The sequence below is a fragment of the Homarus americanus genome, unplaced genomic scaffold (genome assembly GCF_018991925.1).
Source record: "Homarus americanus isolate GMGI-L3 unplaced genomic scaffold, GMGI_Hamer_2.0 scaffold41643, whole genome shotgun sequence".
In the NCBI taxonomy this organism is placed as follows: domain Eukaryota; kingdom Metazoa; phylum Arthropoda; class Malacostraca; order Decapoda; family Nephropidae; genus Homarus; species Homarus americanus.
The window spans coordinates 61404-80448 of NW_024719383.1; the positions used below are offsets into that span (position 1 = coordinate 61404).

The 19045-nt window shown below is 44.4% G+C and overlaps 1 protein-coding gene across 2 annotated transcripts in view; it reads left to right on the plus strand.

The window, feature by feature from the left end:
* The first annotated feature begins 2881 nt into the window (after positions 1-2881).
* The window catches only part of LOC121860053 (phospholipid phosphatase 2-like), a 63756-nt gene continuing 47592 nt past the window's right edge, over positions 2882-19045 (plus strand). For both annotated transcript variants that reach the window (XM_042357063.1, XM_042357064.1), the window contains exon 1: positions 2882-3067. The gene's annotated coding sequence lies outside the window, so the exon portion shown is untranslated. The remainder of the gene's footprint in view (positions 3068-19045) is intronic.

Genomic DNA, 19045 nt, shown 5'->3' on the forward strand with positions numbered 1-19045 from the left:
TGCTGCGTTCTGAACGTCATCTGAGTTCATTGATTTATTGTGCTTAAGTTTAGTGAGAATTTATAGATACATTTACTGCCTTAAGAATCACGGTACATGTATTGCACTCGACTTAGGTGGCAATTCAAGCTGGTTGGTGTCTTGTAGGCAATACCACAACCTAACCTAACCTCCTCTTCCGATATAATAATAAGAATAGTTAATGATGATAATAGTAATAATGAGGAGGAGGATGGTGATGATAACGATAATAATAATTACCACAATAACAACAACAGTAGTAACAATAATAATAACAATAACGACAACAAAGCATAACACTAGTAGTCTCCCGTATAACATTCACAGGTGTACAACAATCAAGGTGTGCATGATATTGAACACTAAGACGACCATACCTGTGTAACATAACCCATGACAAAACAATAGTAAAACAATAATAATAGACCTTTTACGGCTATTGTACATCTAACAAAAAAATAAATAAAATAATAGCAATGTATTTTCGTCATATGTAAATTCGGGAATACAGTATTGTAAGGTAAGGTAGTTTGTGTGATTAAGAGGAGTTAGTATCTGAAGGTGAAAGAACCCGTAAGTCATCCAGGTATTGACGTCACATTCCAGGTAAATTAATTGGGAAGAAATTAACTGCATACCTGTAATTATCTCGCTCTTGGTTATGACTGTGAGGATGATTCACCTAACCTAATCCAGCCCGTGTGTGTGTGTGGGGGGAGGGGGGGGGTGTTGTATGTGTGTGGGGGTGTGGTTATGTGTGTGTTTGTATGTTTGTGTGTATATATGTGTGTAATCACTATATAAATCTATTATTTAAATATAAACGATACGACTTCATTTTATAAACACAAAACCACATTACTAAGTTTATATTGTTACCTTGTATACCTCTACCTGTTATATTGTTACCTTGTATACCTCTAACCTGTTACATCATCAACAACAACAAAAACAACAAAACAACAACAACAGATAAATTGACCCTACAATTACCTACCTGGGTGGATTAAGGGAGAGTACCTGGATGGGTTAAGGGAGATTAAGGTAACTTCACCCTTATAATGAGTTAACATAAAGCCTGTAGTGTGTGTGTGGGGGAATAAAATGCTAGTCATGGTATTGCTTTAGGCAGGACAAGATCGATAATTGTTTCTCGAAGACTAAAGAATCTGGTTTTGTTTTTTTGTTACTTATTGTGACGGTTGAGTGTCTGTGCGTATATGTATGTATGTATGTATGTATGTGTATCTACGTGAGTATATATATGTGTGTGTGTGTGTACAGTATGTATATTTGCGTATTCATCTATGTAGGTATGTGCTTATATGCGTATGTACAGTCCTACCAAAAAGTAGCGTTACCCCTGGAGTCGATTTGGATCCTGATAAATTATTCAAGTTCTTTAAAAATTCACTCAAGTGCTTTAATAATTCACCTAAGTACTAAAATAATCCTTGGAGTATAATAAAAAAAGAAACCTTGAGCGTTATAAACTAGGGAGTATGATAAAAGACCCTTGATTATTAATAAAACTCCTGTAGTATGATAAGAGTTTTGAGCATTATAACCCATAAAGTATGATAAGACCCTTGTATGATAACAAACCTTGAGTATTATTTTAACCCAGTAACTATAATGCCTAGCCTCTATGTATTAAAACACGAGTATAATAACAAGCCTTTGAAATATAATGACAGCCTTTGAGTGTGATAATATTTTTCATTATACTCTTATATCCTAAAGTTGACTAATTAAGCCTTATGAGGAATTACTTAAGGTGGTAGTTAGTAAGTACTTTAGTTTGTGTATAAGTATTTAGTGCACTTAAATAACAGTTTTAAGTAAATAGCTCGACTTTATAAGGGTTAATTGAAGGCAGTATTACTTTTATCACCTTGATAAAGTATTCCTTTCACTTCATTAAAAGTTTTTCATTCATTCATTACGTCATTAAAAGCATTTCTTTCATCAACAACAATAAAGTAATTCATTCATCTGGTCTGTAAAATTCTGATTGATGTATTCTGCTTGAGGGATTATTTTCTTTCAGGTGTAATGATTGAAATGACTAATTAACTGTGTATACCTGGCTGCACTGTCTACTGTATATACATTGTTTATGTGACTGTAGTGTCTATGGGAGCATCGTTTGTATACCTGTAGTCTCTATGTACAGGTGTAAACACAAGTGAGTGATTTCCTAAACGATATCAGATGAACATTACTTAAGGCCACTCTACTGTTATTGGGGTCACCTGAAGATTAACCACCCCAGTTTATTTCACCTGATCAAACAGTGGGGTTAGATTAAGTTAGGTTAGGTTAGTGTGTTTAAATCACCAGGTGAAATAAGCTGGGGCCGGGGCTAATCATCAGGTGATCCGGTTCATTAGCGCTCTGTCAGCAGGATCCGATAGGTGATATCCCGACCTGAACAAGGCCATAAGTAGTGACAGGACCTTGTGTCAGGGCTGGCCTATACTGACGGGCGTGGGAGAGAAGGAGGGGGACAACGCACTCACTCACTCACTCACGGTCGGGAGGGGGGGATGTAGGGGTTGGTGGGGAGTGAAGGGGGATATAGGGGTGGTGGGAGGCGGAGGGAGGGATGGGGACAGGGAAGAGGTAGGGAGGGGGGTGATGGGGGCAGAGTGAGTGGGGAGATGAGTGGGAAGTAGGTGGGAATCTGTTGGAAATGTTTGTTTGATGAGGAAAGGGAGAGGGAGAAAATAAAACAGGAAGAGAGAGAGGGGCAGGACAGTGGCGGGGAGGGAGGGAGGGAGGGAGGGAGGGGGGCGGGTGGGGTGAGGAGAACTCTTCTCTCATGCCAGGCCACAGGGAGGCAGGAGATAGTGTGCCGCGCGAGGCCGTGGTGGTGGTAGTGGTGGTGTTGGTGTCAGTCACTCAGTACTACTGGTGGTGTCGGCAGTGACGGTAGTGTGTGGTGCTGTGCTCGCCTCCTTGCCTGTCCGCGCATTAACTCACCAATAGCAACAGGTGTCTTATCCTTCCACCTCCCTGCTCCTTCACGTCAACTAGCCTGGGTGTAAGTAGCTGAAGATATATATAATTGCTAGTTTATATCAGGGGATGACAGGTGCTAGGTGAAATGACCCCCAGTGTTAATTTCAGTTGTTCCTTATGTGTAGAGAACAGGTAGAGTAATACTAAAAGACACAACTGTACATTAAAGTCTTCATAGATACCGGACAAAATTTATAATACTTAACGAAAAAATAAATACAGGTGAATGAACTAATTTCGTCAATGACTGCCATTCATAATTTCTGATAGTACGAGAAATATATACAATTATTCGTGTAGTTTGTTGTATTATTATTTTATTACGTATTTATACACGTATAACTTCACATAAATACAGTAGGTTAGGTTAGGTTAGGTTAGTGTGATGTATTAAAGGTATCTGGAAGGTATAACTCACGTGTGTCTGTATATCATATTTTTTACTCCGCTCCAAAACACTCAACACACGATGAATGTGTATCACCAGTCCTTAAGAATCACCACAGTATTGCGATTTATTGTTTAGGATGTTGTTCGTACTCTACCCTCTACTGAGTACTATATTGGGTGTTGAAGAGTACAGAGTCATCAAGTACTTAAACACATACTTTATTGCCTTGCGTGTTATGAGTACTTGCCACGCTGTTGAGTATGATACAGTACATTATCACCGAGGGGTCAGCCTGGGAGGGAACACCAAGTAGAAACAGTATGTCAAGACGCCCAGTACAGGACCCCCACACACACACACAAATTGCTTTGAATATTTTAATCTTTGGAGTATTTCAGCGTGGGGACATTTTACTATTTCCTGTACCGTAAATTAGGGAATAGTTAGCTATACTATTTTTTAAGTCTTCCATTTCTCCATACAAAAAATAGGAACATTATCTTGTTTTCGTTATCCAATTACGAATTTATCCAGTTACGAATTTATGCTCAGGTTTCCATTACTCACCTATATTGATGTTATTTTGTTCTTCCTGTTCTACCGCCCTCCTGTGAACACCATAACGTTCCTCAAAGCTTTACACAGTTGCTGAATCAATAACACTGAGGATCCACCGCGGCCTCCATGGTGTGTGAAGAAGTGCTTTGTAATGTTGTAACACAGGTCTTGGCTCAGCTCTGGGCGTCCTCTCGGCTCTGTTTGTTTTACTGTAAAAATAATTTGGGTGTTGAATTGTTTTTATTTTTTAATCTTGAACGTCGTAATTATGTCACTATGATGTCTCCTGTTTGTGGTACAGCGGTGGCCTGTTATTTAAATGTTCAGGGTTCGATTCCTGGCCCGGGTCAGATGTGATAGGGGTGTTATCTGGTGTGACCCATCAAACAGAAGGTTTTCTCCGAGTGCTATGGTAATATTTCAATTGGATGAGCACGTTTATAAACTATACAGTTATACAGTTCAGTGTGAATATACTCAATGTAGGTGTTGTACTGTATATGGTACACGTAGGCCGAGACTGCGCAGGTAAACAACAATAATAAACAGTAAGGCAACTTGACCAAGGATAGTCGACAAAGCTGTCAGCTGTTTATTTCCAGGACACTGGAGGTGGTAACAAAGAACAGACCGACCGACCGAACGGTTAGTAAGCTGATAAATGGTGTAATATTAATAATAATAAAAAACATCTTTGGAATGTTAAGTAGTTGGAGACGCCCCCCAGAGGGCAGCCTGGGGGAGGGGACCAGCCTAGTGATGCGGCTCTGAACGTTTTCAAGGACCTTGTGGTTGTGCACACCTGGCCTCACCCAGTGCGGTACTGCAGGTAAACATGAAACCTTCAACTATGCAGTAACTCGTCTTGGGTAAAAGATAAACCATGCGGTACTGTTTTTGTTGCAGTGAAATGACTTATAATGTGTTGTTTAAACTTTAGGTCTGTAGTTGTCCTCCTACCCAGCTGCTGCCCTTCCATCTGTGCCGCAGTGCTCACGGTGTACCAAGATGTTGTCATGCACGTGTCCACATTCTGTTGTGAGTTTATCTTACAACATATTTTGATGGAATCTTATTTACACGGATCATTTTAAGAAGCTCATTTATTAGCACGAGGAAAAGTATCAATTAAATACAGATCCTTGAGCGAGTCATCCACTCTAGGCAAGAGTTTGCCCGAGACACTGTACAGTTTTAAAGTCCGAGGAAGGTATTTGCCTCTCGTGTCGTGTCGTGCTGGTGGCTGAGGCGTCCGTGTCGCACACACAGCATAGAAAGGTCACCGCGTCATCCTTCACTATTCATCTACTCAGTTAGTGATGGTTGTCAGTTAATTTGTGAGGCAGAATCTACCTTGTCAAGAGCAGCCATCTTGCCGGTGAACATTATATTTAGTGTGTTGGACAACTCACTAATGAGAACACCGATGACTGCGTTACAGGTCATTGTCTTCCTTCTCTAAGTAACCAAGGAACAGTTGTTGTCAGGGTGTTGGGAGGAGCAGCCGGGGGGAACACTGGCCGGAATGTTAGTGTCAATATGGGGAAGATCAGGTAGGTGAGCCTTAAACGTGAGACTATACACACCTGAGGCTGATATTTACATGGAGGGGGCCAGCCAGGTGATGGATACACATACACACGGAGGCTCACACGATAGCAGGAGGAGGAGGAGGAGAAACGCATACCTGTGGAAGACCGATATTTTTTATTTTAATCAGCAGTGAAGGGGGAAGGGATGGCTCACAACCTCACCGTGGCTCCCTGACACACACACACGAAGGGAAGAACTCGAGGCTAAAGAAAAATAGATGAAGGTTGTAGACTAAAGGCAATTATACATAGATGATACTGGATACATATCAACACTTGTATACATAAACACAGATGGAATAAAATTGATGATGATTTATTTGACTGGAAGAGATTAGATTTCACTGATTAAATATTGATGACCGACAGAAATAGATAATAGCGAAGAGAATTGGACAGATTGATATAGACAGTTACTGATAGATGTAGGGAATATACAGTGATTGAATACATAGGTTACAGGTATAGACAAAATTACAGGTACAGAGTGAATTACAGGTAAACAAAATTACAGGTGCAGAGTGAGTAACAGGTATAAATTGAGTTACAGATAGACAAAGTTACAGGTGCAGAGTGAGTTACAGGTACAAATTGAGTTACAGATAGACAAAATTACAGGTACAGAGTGAGTTACAGCTACAGATTAAGTTACAGGTACAGTAATACATGTAACCAGAGTGATAGTTATGAAGTAATAATCTTGTTAATGCATTTCTGTCGGTGTTGAGTGTCCATGAGAGTGGATGAGTGACCACTTGATGTAGGGCCGCCACTACTTACTTCCCCCGTCACTCATCCAATAGCCAGGTTTAGCCCGTCCCTCACACACACATACACACACACATACATACACACACACACACACACACACACACACACACACACACACGTAGGGGTATTGGTGAGTGTCGGTGAGGGAAAATAATGAGTGATTAATAAGAGTAACGTCACTAGCTCAACCGTCACTCCATCACTTTAAGCGCTAAGGGGATGATGGAGTGACGGTTTAGGGCCTTGAGTAACTCACACGGTTGAGTGACTAAAGGGTGGCTAGATGAGTGGCCAGTTAATAGAGTAACCCCGCTATTTCTTCCGTCACTCAGACACCCGGGAGGCTCTGCTGAGTGACGGGGAGGGGTTGGTTGAGTGACCAATTTCGTACTCTTGGGAATTGGAGTGGCCCAGGAGAAATAGAGAGGGAAGGAGGGGAAGGGAGGGTATAGTCGAGGGAGGGAGGGGAAGGGGGGGCCATAGTCGAGGGAGGGAAATGTAAACAGAGGAAGAGGGAAGGAGAGGTAAAAATGAGGTGTGGGAATAATAATAAATACAGAAGAGAAAAATAGACGAGGGGAGAGGAGTACTGTGTGTGGGAGAGAGAGAGGGAAGGAGAGGGAGGAAGGGAGTGAGAGAGAGGGAAGGAGAGTGAGAGATGTGAGGGAAGAGGAAGAGGCTATGGTTGAGAGATGCAAGTCACGGTTATGAGGTAAGAGGGTGAATGTTTTGGTGAAGATGGTGACTGGTGGTGGTAGTGGTGGTTGGTGACTGGTGGTAGCGGTGGTAGTAGTAGTAGTAGTGGTGGTGATTGATGACTGGTATTAGTGGTGGTGGTGGTGGTTGGTTACTGGTTGTGGTGGTGGTGGTTGGTGACTGGTGGTAGCGGTGGTTGGTGACTGGTGGTAGTGGTGGTGGTTGACTGGTGGTAGTGGTGGTGGTTGATGACTGGTATTAGTGGTGGTGGTGGTGGTTGGTTACTGGTGGTAGTGGTGGTAGTAGTAATAGTAGTGGATGGTGGTGGTTGATGACTGGTATTAGTGGTGGTGGTTGGTTACTGGTTGTGGTGGTGGTGGTTGGTGACTGGTGGTAATGGTAGCGGTGGTTGGTGACTGGTGGTAGTGGTAGCGGTGGTTGGTGACTGGTGGTAATAGTGGTAATGGTGATATTAGTGGTGGTGATAGTGGTGATTATGGTAGTGATGATGATCTGTTTATACAAGTTATATTACAATGTGCTGTAACTAATTAATTAATTTATCTCGTATCATCAATAACAACACGACTAGTATACGTTATTGATATTGACAATTAATTTAAATTATTCCACACACACAAAAAAAATCATCTGAGTAAACACTAAAACACATTCGGCCAGGTGACATGAAGACGTTCTCACACACGACTGATCACGGCACTAACAGGATCTGAAAGTGAGACGCTAAAGGGATTAGAATCTACAAAGGAGATCGAAGCCTAAACGATTCTGCTCTATATTGCGAGTTATTTATTTTTTGGGGGTAAATTTGTTGAAAACCGAAATTATCATCAAACGAACAGGTATATATAACTTCCTTTACGCAAAAATTCCTCGAATATTGGATAAATTTCAATATTTTTCAAGTTTATGTTAGTTAAGATTGCTATTGCCTTTAGACGCCACGAGATAGGACAACAACTGCTTGCTTTAACATACACCCAGTTATTAACACACACACACACTCCCCCTGTTCTCCCCTCCCCCTCCCGTCCCTCTGCCCTCCCCCTGTCCTCCCCTGTCTTCCCCTCCCCCTGTCTTCCCCTCCCCTGTCCTCCCCTCCCCTCTGTCTTCCCTCCCCACTGTCTTCCCCTCCCCTGTCTTCCCCTCCCCTGTGTCTTCCCTCCCTCCTGTCTTCCCCTCCCCCTGTCTTCCCCTCCCCCTGTCTTCCCTCCTGTCCTTCCCCTCCCCCCTGTCTTCCCCTCCCCTCTGTCTTCCCCTCCCCTGTCCTCCCCTCCCCCTGTCTTCCCCTCCCCTGTCTTCCCTCCCCCTGTTCTCCCCTCCCCCTCCCGTCCCTCTGCCCTCCCCCTGTCCTCCCCTTCCCAACACATCCCGTCCCTCTGCCCTCCCCCTGTCCTCCCCTTCCCAACACATAGAAGGAGAAGACGAGCTAGGCCAATCCCTGAAGCCATAGAAGTGTTGTTGCTTGTAGGAACCAAGACGGTGGGGAGGTACGCAAGCAAGAGTTGTCGGGGAGTGTAGTGTTACTCCCCTTTCCTTGCCTTACCCGTCCTTCCCTCCTTTCCCTTCCTTTCCTCTCCTTTCCCTTAGCTTCCTCTCCCTTCCCTTAGCTTCCTTTCCATTACCTTCCCTCCCTTTCCTCCCCCTCACTCTCCTTTGCCTTGCTTTCCCCCTCCCTTCTTTCCCTTCCCTTCCTGTCTGTTCCTTTCCTTTCCTCTCCCTTTCTTTATCACAATTACGCAACACACCATGGGTCATTCTTTCAACGCCCACACCCTTTGTTCCTTCCGTAGCTCCACCCTATATCTTTCTGCACCCCATGCTATCTCCCCATCACCACCCCACTACACCCATGTTACCTCCCCATCACCACCCCATGTTACCTCCCCATCACCACCCCATGTTACCTCCCCATCACCACCCCATGTAGAGTACAACAAAAATACTTATTCTTCTGTGTTAATAAACAACTCCCAGCGCCTCTAATGACCATCTTAACTACCCAACCACCGCTCTAATTGCCGTAATATGACCGTAACCATGGTAGTAATAATGAAAACTGTCACAAAACCGTAACATCTGGCTGACGTTGCCCGGACATTAGTTAAATTAAGACGAATATTAAGAGAGAGAGGAAGGGAGAGAGGGACGTGGAAGAGGAGAGAGAGAGTGAGTTGAGTGCGTGTGTGTGTGTGTGTGTGTGTGTAATCGAGGCCAGTAAGTCCGAGACGTGACCTATAAAAATCGAGACATTCCCAATTTCAGTATTTATAGGTTACCAGGTGATATAGCTCCCAGGTAACTTCTCCTTACCTGAACTTAACCTAATCTAACCTAACCAAACCAGTCAACAACTCTCTTCCAACAGAACTAAAAAGAAATAAATGTGTCTCGTGGCTTACATCATTGAAAGGGGATGCCAGATTTCAGATTGAGATTTCATTATTGGATTTGGTTGTCAGGGGGAAGGGGTGCTGTGAAAGGGAGGGGTGTTGTGAGGGGTAAGGTTGTGGGAGGGGGGGCTGTAAGGAATTGAAGGGGTAGTGTTGTGGAGAGTAGAGATCCCTTACTATACCATACCGCTCATCACTAACGTATGACACTGTGCTACAAGATAAAGAAGAGGAAAATAGACGGAGGAAATTATAGAACGAGAGAGAGAGAGAGAGAGAGAGAGAGAGAGAGAGAGAGAGAGAGAGAGAGAGAGAGAGAGAGTGTGTGTACTGGAGGTGGTGGGGTGACGCCTTGTGACTGACTGACTGACTGACTGTGTATATATGTGTAAGATAATATATACTGTACACATGACTCGGGTTAATGTACATAGTGGATAGTTGTTGATATCTGTGAGTGGTTAATTATTTTTTTTATCTGGTTGGCTGTCCACACTGGCTGACTCTTCAACTCCCTTCTCACTGGGACAGTTTTTGTTCTCACGAGGAGGAACATTGAGAGACCTTATACTCTGCCTGACAACAGTGAATGAGCTTTGTGTTGAAAAATCGATTTAACACTTGACATTTGTTGCTTTTGAGTATTAATAGTTAGTTTGTTGCAGCTTATTGCAGGACCGTTTCTTATAAGTACACATTACACCATCCCCCAGCACGTCAGACACCGTAATGTAAGGAAAGTACATTGAAGTACACTGTTTACACTAACTGTGTTTACATAGGAAAGCTTTTGTTTATAATTCCACATTTTGTTTACTTTTTGGATTATTTGTTTAGTGTGGTTCTCGTACCCTCGCCTGGCCCAGAGTCTCTTAAATTTCTCACTTTCATTTCTTACCTCAAGTAACTACGTGAGAACCCTTGTGGGGACGATAAAGTCTCCCTATAGTTTATACGCCACTTGGGTCGCCGTATTAGGTCGTATCATAAACCTTTCTGATAATATTTTACAGCTTGAGGTAAGGGAGATAATCAAGACTTCGGTGTGTTGGGGTGAGCCAGGTAGTAAGGTACAGCTGACTGGTGAGGGGGAGGTGGGTGGGGGGGGGCAGGTAATGTTAATTACTTGAAAGTCGTAAAAGACATGATAGACAAATAAACAGATAAAGATTGTGTTTACATATCTCTTGAGTGGGAGGGAGGCCATGATAAATTTATATCCCATTAAATTATCACTAAGAGACATTCCCTCCCCCCCTCCTATAAAGTTACTCCGCATCCTCTCGCGTGTATGCAAACCTAAGGGAAATTTGTCTTCATTTGTAGATCCTCTGATAGTTTAGGATAGTTATACCTTTATTCCTCTACGGGTCATATCTTGATGGTGTGTGAGGATGTCTTGATAACCAACAGAAATAATAAGAGGTGAGTCCATTCAACACTCCGCTATTGACCTTGGCTATACTACTTACTCTCGAGTTTAAGTAATCCAATCTCCCCGCCGTCGCCGCCTCCGTCAAGTGCCTTTGTCTCTGTGTTACACCTGACAACGAGTCCACTATTCAAGGAAGTTTAGGTGAGTTCACTGTTATTGTGTTGAAATTCCTACCGTCGACGAATTTTTTTTTTACTCTCGTTTTACCTCGATATATTCTAGATTAAATGGAGACATCGCTGGTAGACAAAAACATTTCAATCTGGTGTGATATTAAACATTTTTTGTTTGTATCTATATATTTTTTTTATCTTGAGGTATTTTTCATGATCTCCTTTAAGATAATTCCTTGGTATTCAGATACACTCGCTACAGCCCAGCCATCAACACCACGACACCACGTTTAACTTAATTGCTAAGGGAACAGAGTCAATACACATACCAATATTCACTATCTGCAGTCAGTCATTCCCATAACCCAGAGAGAGAGAGAGAGAGAGAGAGTCCGACATTTATTAGTCTCCGTAAGTGTAGTGGTCACGTAATTGAGAAGTTTATGTATGTATGTGTGTATGTAATAATAATAATAAACGGTTTATTAATAGATTTGCAGCCGGTGGCTGAAAATATACAGACTTACATTTGATTTAGACATAATGATATAATATGCATTGAATACATTTACAGGGCTGTACAGTACATAAATCAGGAGTTGTTTATTATTTTAACAATAGATGGGATGGTGCTGTTCTTATATCTATCGGTGCGGGCTCTTATGGGCTGTATTTTGTTGTAATAATAATAATAATAATAATAATTAACGGTTTATTGAAAGAGCATGGCAGCCGGAAGGCTGAAAATATACAATTACATAATCGGGGAATGGGTCTCTTGATTTACAAATGATGTACAAGTAACATAAGTAATACAAATATGATATATAATAATTAGGTGTTGATAATTTTTACAATGGTTGGGACTGGACTGTTCTTGTAGCAATCAGTTCGTGCTCGTATGGGCTGGCTGCGGTTGGGCAGGTGTGTGGCCACGTGGCCAGGACAGTAGCTTGGGGCAATGCAGGTGTGCTCCATCCTTCAGGTTAGGTCAGGTGAAGCCGAGAGGTCAGGTCAGGTTAGGTCAGATCCAGCCACAATCAGTATTGCTGTGTTTTTGTGCTTTTCCTTCGAATTGAAATTGCCACTTTTGTATATCACTTGTGGGTTGATCATCAATCTTTGCACTGTACTGTTGGTGTGAGGATGTTGATAAATCCAGATGGGAAGGCGGAGATGGGGGAGGGGACGGACCGTAGTGGCGGACTGCGCGAGTTGGGTGGGGGGCTGCAGGTGGCAAGAGGTGGCGATGACGAGGGTGGTGCATGATTCTGCAGGCCCTTTTCTGTACCTTCTCTAGCTGACGTTGTTGGGTGGAGTTGAGAGAAGGCGACCAGGCTGGTGACGCATATGTAAGTTTGGGGAGAATAAAGGCGTTGTAGATGGTCCTCAGCTCTGGCGTGGGTGTCCCAAGTGACCTAAGTCGTCGTAGCATGTAGAGACGGTACGAGGCTGCCTTGACTGTGTTATTTACATGGGCCTTCCAGTCAAGTTTGTTGTCTATAGTTACACCCAGGAGTTTGGCAGACTGCACCAGCTGGAGAGGATGGGCACCCACTGTGACTGCTGGGGCTTGCACTGGAGTGGTGGCGGTATTGATGTGCATGACTACGGTTTTGGTGTGGTTGATGGTGACCTTGTTCTCCGTAGTCCATGCCTGTAGCCTGTCCAGGGTGCCTTGTAGCGATGAGTAGTCTGGTGCGGTGTTGTCCACTGAAACCCCTACAGTGCAGTCATCCACGTACTTCCACCTGTGAGGAGTGTCCGATAGAGCGTCGTTGATCAGGATGAGGAAGCACAGTGGTCCCATCTTGGTCCCCTGGGGAACACCGCAGGTGTGGTGTTGGAATGTAGAGACCAAGCCCTGATTCCTCACTGCCTGGCGACGTCCACTCAAGAAATCAGTGAGCCATGAGACCAGGTTTGTGGGCAGCCCTAGTGCAATAGCCTTGTTGATAACAGTGCAGTGATCAACAAGGTCAAAGGCTTTCCTGAAGTCCACAAGGGCAACGGCCAGTGTTGTCTTACGTTTCTGCAAGTTTTTGTGCAGGAAGGTGTACCAGAGAAGCATGTCAAGGTAGTGTGTATTACGGACGACACGACACCTTGTGGGGAACATGGTGCTGACGTCCCGTGTCCTTACCTGAAGCCTGAGAAGCGGTCGTAAAAAGTTGGTTTCATCTTAGGGGGGGGGCTTCATTTCAGGGGGGTTTCATATTATGGGGACTTCAACTTGTGGATGGGGCTTCATTTTGTAGATGGGGCTTCATTTTGTGGACGGGGGCTTCATTTTGTGGATTCATTTTGTGGGAGAGGCTTCATATTATGGGGCTTCATCTTGTAGTGTTGACCAGTAGTGAGGCTGGTAGACCATAAATTTGTTGTGTCACCATTACTGAAGGGACATAGTCTCTCCCAGACCTCTGCTACCATGCACAAGGGTTAAGTTGGGTTAGGCTGGGTTAGTTTAGGGTAGTTTAGAGTGAATTAGGTTAGTTTAGGATGAGGTAGGTTAGTTTGGGTTGGATTAGGTTAGTTTAGGTTTGGTTAGGTTAGTTTAGGTTTGGTTAGTTTTGGTTGGGTTAAGCTAGTTTGGGTTGAGTTAGATTGGGTTAGTTTCTTGGGATATAACTGTCCTCTTGCTTGTGGCGTTAAACACGGTATAAAGTTATTCAATACAGTGTGTTGCAACATTATTGTGGTGTGTCGCCTGATCGTGCGGTGATGTTGTCGTGTCCTCACCCCAGCCCACCTCGCCTACCTCTTCCTACCCCACTCACGCCCATCCCACTCACGCCCACCCCACCCACGCCCACCCCACCCACGCCCACCCACGGCCACTCTTACGAACAAGGGATAGTTAATTCCTTCAGACAAGAATGCTCTCTAGAATGCACTTGTGAATAAACAAAGATTTAGTTCATCCATCCCCTTGTACAACACTGCCCAGGTCTTGTACAACACTGCCCAGGTCTTGTACAACACTGCCCAGGTCTTGTACAACGCTCCCAGGTCTTGTATAACACTGCCCAGGTCTTGTACAACGCTCCCAGGTCTTGTACAACACTGCCCAGGTCTTGTACAACGCTCCCAGGTCTTGTACAACGCTCCCAGGTCTTGTACAAGGCTCCCAGGTCTTGTGTGCTCCTTTTTGGTCTTATTACTGCTTGGGTCTTGTACAACGCTCCCAGGTCATACAACACTGCTTGGAGTCTTCTGGCTGCTGCCCAGGTCTTAGCCTGGCCACTACTTGGGTCTTGCTGGCACTGCCCAGGTCTTGTACAACACTGCCCAGGTCTTGTACAACGCTCCCAGGTCTTGTATAACACTGCCCAGGTCTTGTACAACGCTCCCAGGTCTTGTACAACACTGCCCAGGTCTTGTACAACGCTCCCAGGTCTTGTACAACGCTCCCAGGTCTTGTACAAGGCTCCCAGGTCTTGTACAACACTGCCCAGGTCTTGTACAACGCTCCCAGGTCTTGTACAACACTGCCCAGGTCTTGTACAACGCTCCCAGGTCTTGCACAACGCTCCCAGGCCTTGTACAACGCTCCATGGTCTTGTACAACGCTCCCGGGTCTTGTACAACGCTCCCGGGTTTTGTACAACGCTCCCAGGTCTTGTACAACGCTCTCATGTACATCGCCAAATCCAAGTGAACACTACGTGAAGTTTTAAGGAATGTGGAGCGAACCTTGTGCATGACGACACAGCCCAGGCAGGTGTGCAACGTAATACTATACCTGGCACGTGTTACTTTACCTGTATAAGATTGTACCCGTTACTGTTTTATAAGTGGAAAATTGTAGTCACAGTCGCGTTACAAGCTTAGAATTGTAGTCACAGTCGCATTACAAGCTTAAAATTGTAGTCACAGCCGCATTACAAGCTTAAAATTGTAGTCACAGTCGCGTTACAAGCTTAAAATTGTAGTCACAGCCGCATTACAAGCTTAATATTGTAGTCAGGTCGTCACAGTCGCGTTAAAATTGTAGTCACAGCCGCATTACAAGCTTAAAATTGTAGTCACAGTCGCGTTACAAGCTTAAAATTGTAGTCACAGCCGCATTACAAGCTTAGTATTGTAGTCACAGTCGCGTTACAAGCTTAAAATTGTAGTCACAGCCGCATTACAAGCTTAGTATTGTAGTCACAGTCGCGTTACAAGCTTAAAATTGTAGTCACAGTCGCGTTACAAGCTTAAACTAGTAGTCACAGCCGCATTTCAAGCTTAAAATTGTAGTCACTGCCGCATTACAAGCTTAAAATTGTATTCAGTACCGCGTTACTCACCAGAGAAAGATTGTTGTCGGCAATATACTGACGTGGTTGTGATTGGACCTCGCTTAAGCTGCACAATACCTCCCAGTTGCAGATCTGAATGGCGCCAGTGTAAGAGGATGGGTGGGTGGGTGGTGGGTGGTGGAGTTGGTGGTGTTGGGTGTTGAGAGGTGGGTGGGTGGTGTTTTGGAGGGTGGGTGGTGTTGGTTGTTGGCGAAGCTAGGTTTGTGGTGTAGGAGAGGGTGGGTGGGGGAGGGGGAGAATGAGGAAGAGAGAAGATTGAGTGACTGTGAGAGAGGGAGAGGGAGGGAGATAGTGAGAGAGAGGGAGAGAGAGAGAGAGAAAGTGAGAGCGAGAGTGAGAGTGAGTAGTTCAGTGATCCGGGCCACGATGAGAGTGTGTTGGGAGAGTTCCTGTCTGGCACCTCCCTCACTCTCCCTCACTCTTTCCTCTCCCTCATTCTCTCCTCTCTCTCTCCTCTCCCTCACTCTCTCATCTTCTTCACTCTCCCCTCTCCTTCACCCTCTCCTCTCCCTCACTCTTTCCTCTCCTTCACTCTCTCCTCTCCCTCACTCTCTCCTCTCCCTCACTCTTTCCTCTCCCTCACTCTCTCCTCTCCCTCACTCTCTCCTCACCCTCACTCTCTCCTCTCCCTCACTCTCTCCTCTCCCTCACTCTCTCCTCTCCCTCACTCTCTCCTTTCCCTCACTCCTTCCTCTCCCTCACTCTCTCCTCTCCCTCACTCTCTCCTCTCCCTCACACTCTCTTCTCCCAACCGCACACTCCAGAACAACGGTAAATGGCAACAGGAATCAACAGGAGCTGGTGTAACTAGGCAACAGGACGTAGCACCGGCTGGACCAATCGGAAGGAGTTGTGTAGCTGCTGAGACGATGGTAGAGGGAGGGAGTAGTATGGTAGGGAGGGAGGGAGGAAGGGAGCAGTATGGTAGGGAGGGTAGTGAGAGAGGGAGGCAGCCAGCAGTATTGTAGGGCAGGAGGCAGTAAGGGAGGGAGGCAGCAGGGAGAGGAGGAAGGATGTGCGCATTGAGCTCCACACAGTTAGGAGCCCCCACGAAGAAGGTACTGGGGGTGTCTGGCTGGTCCTCTCTAGTTCACGCTCTTCCGTGTTGGAGTCACATTCAGATCCACTTCCGTCCCGTCAAATCCTAAGGCCACAGTATTCATTATAGTGTGGAATCGAATCGGGTTTTTTTAAAGTCGGGTTCGAATAGTGTATAGACCATGCTAAGTTGTTTTTCTTTATTTACTCTATGATCGTAATTTTATATGTTGAGTTAAATTTCTCAATCAATATAACATTGCTATTTAGTTATTTGTTTTGATGTGCTAGTGTTATTATTGTTATTAACCCATTATTTAGATAAGGTATGGAACATTCTAACGCGCACACACACACACACACACACACACACACACACACACACGTTGAAAAACTATGAAATGAGAGAAGAAACATAATATTATCACACACACAAAATCTTCTGCGTCACATTTAAACATTCTTTGTGTTTGACGACACTGCCCCCTACTTCATCTCTCTGTTGTTATAGGACCCTCGCCCCCATAAGCTATTCTCAACCATAACAATAAAACCTTTAGGAAATCCGACTAGACTCGTAATCCGATCTTCCGCGAACGGCTTCTCTTGTTTTGTTTACTTTTGGGGTCTGCTGGTGTGTGTGTGTGTGTAGGGGGTGTTGATGGGTGTAGGGGAGAGGGGTAATGGTGTGTGTGGTAGTGTAGGGGGTGTTGATAGATTGAGAATGTGGTGTGTGTGTGGTAGTGTGGGGTGTTGGGTGTGGGGAATGGTCTGTGTGTGGTGAGTGGGGTGATGGGTGGCCAAGGGGTCTGTGTGGTGGTGTGAGTGGGTGTTGATGGGTGTGAGAGATGGTCTGTGTGGTAGTGTGAGGTGTTGATGGGTGTGGGGAGAGGTAATGGTCTGTGTGGTAGTGTGGGGAATTTGTTGATGGGTGTGGGGAGGGTAATGGTCTGTGTGTTGGTGTAGGGGGGTGTTGATGGGTGTGAGAGAGGGAATGGTCTGTGTGGTAGTGTAGTGGGTGTTGATGGGTGTAGGGGAGAGGGGTAATGGTCTGTGTGGTAGTGTAGTGGGTGTTGATGGGTGTAGGGGGGAGGCAATGATCTGTGTGGTAGAATTGTAGAAGCGGAAGACGTTTAGCAATAATTGGTCACCACTTAAAGTTAAGACGTCAACACCGCTCTCACTGGCAGGCAACGGAGGTTAAACCAATAATGACTTCAACCTAACCTAACCAAACCAAACCAAACATAACCTAACCAAACCAAACCTAACCAAACCAAACATAACCTAACCAAACCAAACATAACCTAACCAAACATAACCAAACCAAACCAAACATAACCTAACCAAACATAACCAAACCAAACCAAACCAAACATAACCTAACCAAACCTAACCTAACCAAACCTAACCTAACCAAACCTAACCTAACCTAACCAAACCAAACCAAATATAACCAACCAAACATAACCTAACCTAACCAAACCAAGCGTATCTAACGACGTCAAGTTATAGTTTGTGTTGCTTAGTTTCATTTGGTTCTGTTTTGTTAGTTCGTGTTCTTTGATGTCATAGAGAGTTTAGCTTCCCCGGCTACTGACAGCAAGACCATGACAATGTATAGGGAATTTTTCAATGTTATTTTCCCTAAGTTCACGTATTTTTTTTTTCCCTAGTCCCCCTGCCAACCCTTAGACTGGGCTTTGAGATTTGTTCGTGAAAATCCCGTGGAAAAATGGCCTAGGGTAGTGTGGGAATCCTCTATACTGGAGCGTAGGGGAAGATTGGGGGTGTGTAGGGGAAAGATGTCAGGGGTGTGTAGGGGAAAGATGTGAGGGGTGTGGGGGTGTTTAGGGGAAGGTGGGGGACGTGTAGGGGAAGGGCTAAGGGTGGTGTGGTAGGAGAGGGAGGTGTGTGGAAGGGTGAGGATGGGGGTCTGACAGTAGTGTGCCGCTGTAAGTGATGGGAGAGGTGGTGGTGAGAGGGAAGGGAGAGAGAGTGTGTGTGTGGTGTTGTGTGTGTGTGTGTGGTGTTGTATTAATGTAGGGTAACAGTTAACGATATCATACACAGACTAATATACTTAGACTGAAGACCATCATATACAATACAGCTTGTTAAATATATTCCTGTATACCAAAAGAATCATTATGTATTTTGTGTATATTTTAAGATAAGTCAATGATGAATACAATATACCATACGTGTTAAAGAATAAATACACATTACAGTGAGATGTTACACTGTATATGAAGATAAATGCAAAGGGGTTAGATAAAGAGGAAGATAATGGAGCATAATGGCGTATAATGAGAGCACTGGACGCTAAGAAAGGTACAGATTAGGTTTGTGGTCATCAAGGAGAGGAGCTAACCCACCCACCCACCCAATCTTAAATAAGGCATCACATAGTAAAACCTCATTAAACTGCTGTGTATATTTTTTATTTTACTCTGAGATGATTGATGAGATTAATACCTTTTCATCTCACGTTTAATACACACTAAAGGTTTAATATCATTCTTGCAACTGTTTATCATGGAGGTCTTCTAATCATGTCTCTGAAGTATGTAAATTAGTTAGAATAGATTGATAGTTTGTTAGTTTTATCACTGAAATGCCTATATGTTAACACCCCCCCCCCAACTCACTCCCCACGCCTACTACCCCATTCCCCCACTTCCC